Source organism: Leptonychotes weddellii, chromosome 5, assembly GCF_054177405.1.
Source record: "Leptonychotes weddellii isolate Sample4059 chromosome 5, ASM5417740v2, whole genome shotgun sequence".
In the NCBI taxonomy this organism is placed as follows: Eukaryota; Metazoa; Chordata; class Mammalia; order Carnivora; family Phocidae; genus Leptonychotes; species Leptonychotes weddellii.
Genome location: NC_138373.1, coordinates 68,047,986 through 68,058,271, shown reverse-complemented (window position 1 = coordinate 68,058,271; position 10,286 = coordinate 68,047,986). Strand labels below are relative to the sequence as shown.

The window sequence follows — 10,286 nt, the reverse complement described above, 5'->3', positions numbered from 1 at the left end:
AAGGAAAGAGTATGAAGCTGTTTTATTCAAATTGTTTATTTGATCTTAGAAAGAGGGCTTAAGCCCTAAATACTCTGGTCTTTGTTGGTGACTTTATGCTAGTGAGGGGATTGCTGTTTTCTGTGATGAAAAGGAATTAATGTTTTCTCCATGTGAAATGGCCAAATGATTTCAACTATGAAGGAAATTTCTTTTCAAAAGCTGGACAGCTTGTACAGCCCTCCTAGCATCTACTTTAGCCTGTTGTCTTGACTTCCTAGTAATGCAGAAGAAAAATTTTTTTTGAAGAGAATTTACTAGAGCTCGAAGTTCAAGGGAAAGTCTTGTCTTTCCACCTCTATTTATATTTCCCTAAATTACTCATTTGTCACAAACTCTAATGAGATATAAAGGTCTCAGACCCAGATGCAGAAGAGTGTAAAATGATGGTTGCCACGTCTTGTTACTGCTGCTGGAGAAAGAAAGTGTGATGTTACTTAGATTATTTCTATCCTTTTTTCTTCCAGGAGTAGAGAAGAGCCATAGAGTCTATGTGAACACAGGCAATTGTTAATTTTTGTTTTACTTGATTCTGGTATGAACTCTTGGTTGCTTAAGTAAGCAAATTATAGGAGACATTAATCAAGTAACAGTCTGCTGGAAAAAAAAGTAATTTTGAGTGCTTTAATTCAGATGTTTAGTTTTTAGTTTTGATGCTTTGTTACCAAAAAAATCACCTAAATGGAATCAGCAGTGAGGTAAACATCGCCCTTCTTAAAGCCGCTTTCCAACCTCAGTGACACAAATGATGAGATTCATAGCAGCAGGGGGACATTTGCTTTGCTTTGAAAATGTGCACCCACGTTTTATTGATGTGGGATTTTTAAAGCTTCACTTAGGAATGATGAGGGCTTATTATAAGATTTATCTACCCAAGCCCTCTGGGTTGATAAAGAAAAAAGAAAATTTGAGATGGTTTGGGGGGGAAAAAAAGCATTTCTTTCACATCATTGTGTTTCTACTCTTTTTAAATTTTTAAAAACAATGAAATCTTGCCATTTGCAACTACATGGATGGACCTAGAGGGTATTATGCTATGTGTAATAAGTCAGAAAAAGACAAATACTGTATGATTTCACTTATATGTGGAATATAAAAAAAATAACAAATCAAATAAAACAGAAACAGACTCATAGATACAGAGGACAAACTATTGGTTATTAGAATAGGGAGGAATTGGGGGGTGGGGGAACTAGGTGAAGGGGATTAAGAGGTACAAGCATCCAATTATAAAATAAATTAGTCATGGGGATGTAATATACAGCATATGGAATATAGTCAGTAATATTATAATTACTTTATATTTGTATGGTGACATACGGTAACTAGACATATTGGGTGGGGTTCATTTCAGTAATGTATAAAGATATTGAATCACCAGGATGTACACCTGAAACTTAAAGGCTATTGTATGTCAATTATACTTCAATAAAAAATTTATCTTCAGGGGCTCCTGGATGGCTCAGTTGGTTAAGCAACTGCCTTCGGCTCAGGTCATGATCCTGGAGTCCCGGGATCGAGTCCCACATCGGGCTCCCTGCTCGGCAGGGAGTCTGCTTCTCCCTCTGACCCTCTTCCCTCTTGTGCTGTCTCTCATTCTCTCTTTCTCAAATAAATAAAATCTTTAAAAAAAAAAAAATTTATTTTCAGCTAATGATTTGTTACCACAACACAATATTACTGGAAACTTAAAGGCAGTTGCTGATTAAGTAACACAGCCAGTCAGTGTGCATTTATCTCTTCTACAAGTCAGTCTTAGCTGTGGATTCTTATAAACCATATGCTTTTATAGAAATACCCAGCATCATTAAGTGTCCTATGGGAGTGTGAGCCATATTTTGAGAGATGGTAAAAACATTTTGTAAATTCCTCACCAGAGGAGCACATTAATTATTTAAAGTGTCATTTGTTGATTTTATTCATACTCACAAACCTTTGACAGTGTTGACTTATTAGAGAAATGCGACACTATTTAAAAAGTCACGAAATCTAGTGACTCCCAAAGTTGAATTGGAGAAATGTATTTTCTTTGATTTCTCTTTCAGTGCTATACATGTGACTCCTGCTCATATTTGGGTTCTTCATAAGGTCAGGAGTAAAAGATAGCAGTAGTACCTTACAAATTCCTAAGTTTAATATACTGCTGAATTCAGTGTTATCTGTTACCATTAAGTTACTTCAGTAATCACTTACAGTACCTTATTTTCAATAAACAGAACAGAAAATTAAATCAGTGCTATCATATAAGTCATATGCATTAAGAAAACAATTCTTAATTCTTACTTTGGTATCGTCTGCTTTGTTTTGAAGTTATGGTACAGTAGGACCAGTGCCCACCCTTTTTAAAGAACCTAATAGAGTTAATTTTACTGTGCCTTTCATCCTAGATTTCATTAGACATTGTCCAAAAAATAACCCTCCAATCATCTGTACTGCATCATTATCCCTATCTGTTCAGTACTTTCTTGCGTCAGCATATTGTTCAGCTCTTCTTACTCCTACATCTTCCCACTGTGTCACCAAAATTCACAGATTCATTTGTCTTCATTCATTCACCGATTCACCAAATAGTTACTGAGTTTCTATTCTGTGCCAGGCCCTGACACATACATTCTTAATTTCTTCCCACTCCTCTTCCCTCTCTTCCTCCTCCTCATGTAATTAACATACGGTGTTATATTACTTTTAGTTGTACAATATAATGATTCAACAGTTCTATACATTACTCAGTGCTCATCATTTTAAGCATACCCGTAATCCCCTTTATTCTACCCATATGCCCACCCACCTCTCCTCTGGTAACCATCAGTTTGTTCTCTGTATTTAAAAGTTTGTTTGTCTCTTTTGTGTGTTTGTTCATTTTTTTTTCTTTTGTTTCTTAAATTCCACATATGAATGAAATCATGCTATATTTGATTTCTCTTTTTCTTCTTGAACCAGCTTTCACCTTCTTTGCCTGAGGTATAATTTGGCATCTCCTTTGACAACTTCCAGCAACTCTTTTCTGGTGATAAATACGTGTTTCTTCTGAACCGTAGGGTTAGAGGTAGGACCCTTCTTGTTTCCTGTTACACCTTCAGACCATTATTCCATCCCATTCTTATGAGAACACCTACTTCTTCAAGTCTCATGCCATTCTGATATAGCATTGAAGGATTTCATTGAAAATTTTTATCTCCACTGACTTCAGAATCTGTGTGTATAATTCATTTACCTTATCCTTTCAGTTTCTTGACCTTTGTCTCTATTGATTTTCTTCATCCCATATTTGGCATTCTAAACCTTGTAATCTAGCCTACCTCCAAATTCACTCATTACAGTATCTTTCTCTCTAAACACAGTTGCCTATTATTTTAGCATTCTTGTTCATTTGTACTATCCTTCCATTATCATTTGAACTTCTTTTTCTCTTTTTGCTTGATCCTAATCCATTAGCCCTGTCTTTTCTTCCCTCTGTATTCCCTGTCTTGGCTTCTCTTTGTATTCAGCTTAGAAACCTTGTTCCATCATTTTAGTAATTCTGATTTTCACATTCTGAATCCTCTTGCTCCTCTATTTAGTGAGATCCCTTTAGTACCTTTCTGTTGTATTTAGGATAAAAGCCCAAATCCCTCATGGCCTACAAGATCCTTCTACATCTAGCCCCTTTCTCCCTCTCCTACCACATTTGCCCCCTTCTCCTTGTTCTCAGGGCTTGTATCTTTTATCTTCTCTCTCTGCTTTCCCACTTTAGGGCCACTATACAAGCTGGAATGCCATTTTCCTCCCCATCTGCTCCTTACTTTCTTGGGCAAACTCTCTAGGCCCCCAAAACATAGATCAAAGCCTCATGTTACGCACTGTACACAGTTTATAATAAAATATTTATGAATTTCATTAATTAATGACTATATATGTACTCAAAGCTCAAGAGCTATAGAGAAATATATCTGTTTTGTTTTCTGTTATATCTTCAATGCCTAACACATAGTACCCAGCACAAGGTGGGAATTAAATATTTAGGGGGTAGGGGAGAAGGGGGAGAAAGGAAGGAGGGAAAGATGCAAAACCGGGCATGGGAACACTCTGCAGAGTGATACATTAGATATAATTGTGGAAAGCTTTTGTGGAACACTGATACACTGCAGCAAAACAGCATTAACTCTGAATACAATGAGGTGTGACTGCCTGGGTTGGAATCTTGGTTCTTTCCCCTCTAGCTATTATGACCTTGAATAAGGCACTTAAACTCTCCAAACCTGTATTGTCTTCTATAAAAGTGAGAATAATAATAATACCTAATATCTAGCCTCAGAGGATCATTGTGAGCATTTAATGAAATGATATCTGTAAAGTGCTTCGAACACTTCAAAGTATTCAAACAAGGTAATTGCTGCTGTTGTTGTTATAATAGCTATAGCTACTCTCTAGTCATAAAATACTCTAATGTTGGTATATATCTTGTCAAAGAATTACCATGCATTGACAAAAAGAACATAATGGGAAAAGAGAATATTTCTAGTATAAATACTAGTGTACATCTGTTTTAGAAATTCTGTAAATTTAAATTCGCTGTAGTAGTGATTGTGTGACACCTAGAGGAGTTTGTTGGGAGAGGATGGTAGAAGGTATATATGTATATATGTGTGTAAGCTGTCACTGGTACTTGAGAAATGCTCCTCAACTCAGGAGCTTTTTAAATTAAAAAAAAACAAACACCTTTTTTTTTTTAATTTAAAAACTTTTTTAGTAATTGTATAACAGAGTGGGTCTTAATCTAGAATTTCTTTGAAATCAAAAGAACCGGTGGACTTCTCAAATGAAAATCTGACTTCTATGATGAATGCTTAACCTCTAGGTAATCTTCCTTTGTACACTCCTTTTTTCTTCTAATCGTTTCATTCCTTTGGAGACTTATGTTTCTTACCCTCCTAAGAAACTATAACAAGATTTTCCATAAGCATCTTGGAAACGACAAAAAAGTATTTTGCTTTCTGTTGGGGAACAGAAGAAGGTGGGAAACTTGAAGATGCAGTCTTTGCCAGCACCTGAAGCACCTAATTGCTTTGCTTTTCTTAAGGAAAATGGGACTGTGGTAAAGTCATAATTTGTTCCTTCTTATTCTGAGTAAAAGTTTATTAGCTTGTGATTTAAGCAAACCATCTGGTTGTGCTGGCACTGTACACTGTCAAGCCCTGTGCTTTCTCTTAATATGTTACTGGAGGCAGTTAAGTTGCATACTTGAATCCCAGCTCTGGCCTGGGCTTTTTTTGTGTCTTGAAACATATGTTTTTGAAGATCATACTGTGACCTGGAGCACATTTTTAAATGGTGGAGAATTTCTTCATTGTTTAGTGTGGTATGTATCTCTTCATTTCTTCTACTCAGCTTTCATTACCTTCATCTCTCAGTGGCTATACCTAAAACTGTATAACTGCTGTGTGGTAGGCATGTAATGGAACAGATATCCAAATGGAGATAGTTGGATGTGTTCTCTGGGGTTGTGGAAAACAGAGTATTTCAGTTTAACCTTGAAACTGTTTCCCTGGCTGGAGCCCAAACACAAATGAGATAATTATTTGGAAATCCTGGCCTGTGGTACCATTTCTAGCCTTAAATACAAAAATGCTTTAAAACTTACTTGGTTGTATGTATAATCTGACGTAGGAATACCTTAAGGGTCTGGCACTAAAATAGATGGGAAAATGAAACAATCTAAGAAAATTACATTTTACTAACAAGCAAAATTCTGTAAGTAGAAGTATGGAATGAAAGTTGAAACATGTCTGTAAACATAACAGACTAGATGCTGGGAAAATAACTTCCACAGAAACAATTGAAGATGTTTGATAAAATATGTATCATAAGTTGGAAAGAAAGTAAGTAAATCTCAGGAGGTGAATAGACAGGGAATTAAAATATAGGTACTTGATAAGCTGTTAAACTTGAACATCTTGGAAGAAAAAAGGTCCATGGCAGCCCAAAATGGAGAGTCTAATAGCCAACCAACTTCCCCACCCTTTTTATTTTTTATTTTTTTAAGTAGGCTCCATGCCCAGCATGGAGCCCAACACAGGGCCTGAACTCATGACCCTGAGATCAAGCCCTGAGCTGAGATCAAGAGTTGGATACTTAAAACAACTGAACCGGGACACCTGGGTGGCTCAGTTGGTTAAGTGACTGCCTTCAGCTCAGATCCTGATCCCAGGGTACTGGGATCGAGTCCTGCCTTGGGTTTCTTGCTCAGCGGAGAGCCTGTTTCTCCCTCTGCCTTCTGATCCCCCTGCTTGTGCTCTCTCTCTCTTTCTGACAAATAAAATCTAAAAAAAATAATAAAAATTTAAAAATAAATAAATAAAATGACTGAAACACCCAGGCACCCCTCCCCACCCTTTTTAAAAGGGATCCAAGGGCACCTGGGTGGCTCAGTTGGTTAAGTGCCTCCAGCTCAGGTCACGATTCCAGGGTCCTGGGATTGAGCCCCACATTGGGCTGAGACATTGGATGTCCCTATGGGGAAAAATGAGATTGGTTCCCTACCTCACACCATACACAAAAAAGCAATTCCAGGTAGTTTAAAGACTAGATGTCAAACACAATACTTAACACTCTTGGGTAACTTCTCAGTCAGGTATTGTATAGCAACCACAAAACTTCTCAGTCAGGTATTGTATAGCAGCCACAAAATAACACAAGTTGTGATGGTTAATTTTATGTGTCAAGTTGCTTGGGCCACAGGGTGCCCAGATATTTGGTCAAACTTTAATTTTAGATGTTTTTGTGAGGGTGTTTTGGATGAAATTAACATTTAAATTGATACACTTGAGTAAATCAGATTGCCCTCTGTAATGTGAGTGGCCCTCATCCTGTTCTGTCCAGTCAGTTGATTCCCCTCCCCTAAGAGTAAATCCTGCCTGGTTGTGTTTGAACTGGGATGTTGGCTTTTGCCTGCTTTTGGACCCTAATTGAAACACTGAGTCTTGAGTCTTGAGTCTGCCAGTCTTTGGACCAGAACTTCACAGTTGCCTCTCTTGGGTCTCAAGCTTGCCCATTCAGTTTGCAGATCTTGGCACTTGTCAGATTCCATAATCACAGGAGCCAGTTACTTATAATATATATATATAAATCTTCTAATATATATTATATATTATATATTGCATATAATTTCTTATAAAATATACATTTTAATATATAATATATGTAATGTATTTTATATGTTAATGTAATTGCTATATGATGTTATGTTATATTAATATAACTAATTATATTAATTTAACAATATTATTTATTTATTTATTTATTTATTGGTTAGGCTTCCCCAGAGAAACAAACCTAATAGGATATATATTGAATACAGAGTGTGTGTGTATGTGTGTGTTTGCGGATGCATGCATATACAGGCATACCTTGGAGACATTGCCAGCTTAGTTCCAGACCACTACAATAAAGCGTGTATGGCAATAAAGTGAATCAATGAATTTTTTGGTTTCCCAGTATATATATATAAAAGTTATGTTTACACTGTATTGTAGTTTATTAGGTGTGCAGTAGTATTATGTCTAAAAAATCAATGTACATGCCTTAATTAAAAAATACTTCATTGCTGAAAATGCTAACTAGCATCTGCGCTTACAGCAAGTTGTAATATTTTTGCTGGTGGAGGTTCTTAACTTCAGTGTTGATGGCTGTGACTGATCTGGGTGGTGGTTGCTGAAGGTGGCTGTAGCAATTTCTCTGTTTTTGTTTCTTTGGGAGTTTTTTTTGACAAGTGTTTAGGACCTTTATTAAGAGGTGCTTGCTGTTTGTTGACTTTTTTGAAAAAATCAAGTTGTAAATTTTTATTACAAATAAAAATGAGGCTTTTAAAAATCTCATCTTGACCAGATATGAAACAATTTGAAAACCCTTAAAGGTGTATTACAAAAAACCCAGCTTTTTAAAAAAAACATATTTGTCATTACTAAAAGGAGATGTCTTTAGGCAAAAATAATAAAAACCCCATGCTCCATAGATAATGCAGATAGTTCTAGTTATTTGGTTAATGGGCAAAAAACAAGCACTTAAATCTTCAGCTCCAGTCTTTTGTTAATTTCTTATTCCTGGAATATCATACTCATTTCTTCTTATTGGATGACTAAAGCAGATGATGGTAGAGAATTGGTAAACCAGTATTTACTCAGCCCTGCCCTAGTCAGAAGTTGGGGGCTTGGGGCAGATGAATTCTTTGCTGGTGGATCAGCTGCTTTTGTCTCTTTGCCACTTTGTTGTTTGGGGTGTGTCAGTAATTAAACTTGTGGAAGTACCGAGGTTGAGGTGGCTGCTTACCTTGGGTCTCATCTCCTTGATTTTCCTGAACTTCTTTATTGTTGTCTTCTCTCTGCGGTCTCTGGTGAGGAGACCCCTGCAGAATTGTTGTCTGTGACCCTGATACATACTCTGTCTCACTGGTCTACCTTGTCCTCCTGAATTCTGGTTGTCAGCACCTTCCAGCACTTCTCCCTGCCCAAGCGGGTTGGAAGACTATGGTTGATGCCCCCAGGGTCTCCACTTGTAGTAGGATGGGAATTGTTGCCTGCAGTAGGTCTGGAGCTGTTGGGTCTGGCCTTGGAAACAGTGTCTAATCCCTTATTCTTTTCCTCACTCTCACTATTTTGGCAATTCTGCTAGTAATTGCATGGAGGACCCATGTGCCGTTGATAGTGCCTACAGTGGTTATGGTCTGCTGCATATTTACTGCATTGTACTGGAGCTCCACCAGCGCCGATACCATTTGCTACCTCCTCACCCTTTTCCTTTCAACAACGTCATACTCCACAGTCCCTCCATCTCCCACATTGTGAAGGTACTTCTTGGAGTTATTCCTCTTTATGACAGGTGTACAAATACATCTTCCTTAGTGTATTACTGCTGAAATACAGATATGAAACCATATCTGTATCTCACATTGAACCATTCTACCATTCCCCAAATCTTCTTATGCTTGCTGGCAGGCACCCTGATGTGAGGCCACCACGTCCAACTATGGGGTCAGGCTTGGTGTCAGCAGTGCTGGGACAGGGGCCGGGGTTGGGTAACTGGAAGGTCTCCACTTCACTGCTCATGGTTGCAGTGACGGCGATGGGGCTGGTTTAGGCAGCTGCAGCTCCTCCTGGGCTGTGATGGTAACTAGACCAGAGTTGGTGGGGCTGCTCAGGGCTTTTTGAGGTCTGCACTCCACGCCCACTACCTATTGGAATTTCTTGAAATACGAAAACAGTGGGGGTGCCTAGGTGGCTCATTCAGTTAAGCATCTGCCTTTGGCTCAGGTCATGATCCCAGGGTCCTGGGGTCTAGCCCTGTGTTGGGCTCCCGGCTCAGTGGGGAATCTGCTTCACTCTTCCTCTGCCCCCTATCCCCCACTCATGCTTCCTCTCTCTCTCAAAAATGAATAAATAAAATCTTTTTTTTTTAAGATTTTATTTATTTATTTGACAGAGAGAGACACAGCGAGAGAGGGAACACAAGCAGAGGGAGTGTGAGAGGGAGAAGCAGGCTTCCCGCGGAGCAGGGAGCCCGATGTGGGGCTCGATCCCAGGACCCTGGGATCATGACCCGAGCCGAAGGCAGAAGTTTAACGACTGAGCCACCCAGGTGCCCTGAATAAATAAAATCTTAAAAAAAAAAAGAAAAAATGAAGTTTGCCGCATCAACTCTTTCTTTCACAAACAATTTCTCTGTAGCATGTGATGCTGTTTGATAGCATTGTATCCACAGTGGAACTTCTTTCAGAGTTGGAGTCAGTCTTCTCAAATCTGTTACTGCTTTATCCAGTAAGTTTACATAATATTCTAAATCCTTTGTTGTCATTTCAGCTGTCTTCACGGCATCTTCAGAAGGAGTAGATTCCATCTCAAGAAACCACTTTTTTTTTCAGTTTCTTTTTTTTTAATTTAATTTAATTTTATTATGTTATGTTAGTCACTATACAGTACATCATTAGTTTTTGACGTAGTGTTCCATGATTCATTGTTTTCGTATAACACCCAGTGCTCCATGCAATACATGCCCTCCTTAGAACCAACTTCTTCCAAACTCCTGTTCAGGTCGATATTTTTACCTCTTCCCATGAATCACAAATGTTCTTACTGGCATCTAGAATGGTGAATTTTTTTCCAGAAGGTTTTTAGTTTACTTGGCCCAGATCTATCAGAGGAATCCCTGTCTCTGGCAGCTGTAGCCTTTCTTAAATGTATTTCTTAAATGATAAGACTTAAAATCTGAAATGACTT

At 38.0% G+C, this 10,286-nt stretch overlaps 1 pseudogene; it reads right to left on the bottom strand.

The window, feature by feature from the left end:
- Positions 1 to 8,141: 8,141 nt before the first annotated feature.
- On the bottom strand, positions 8,142 to 9,906 carry LOC145721359 (Y-box-binding protein 1 pseudogene; annotated as a pseudogene).
- Positions 9,907 to 10,286: the final 380 nt, after the last annotated feature.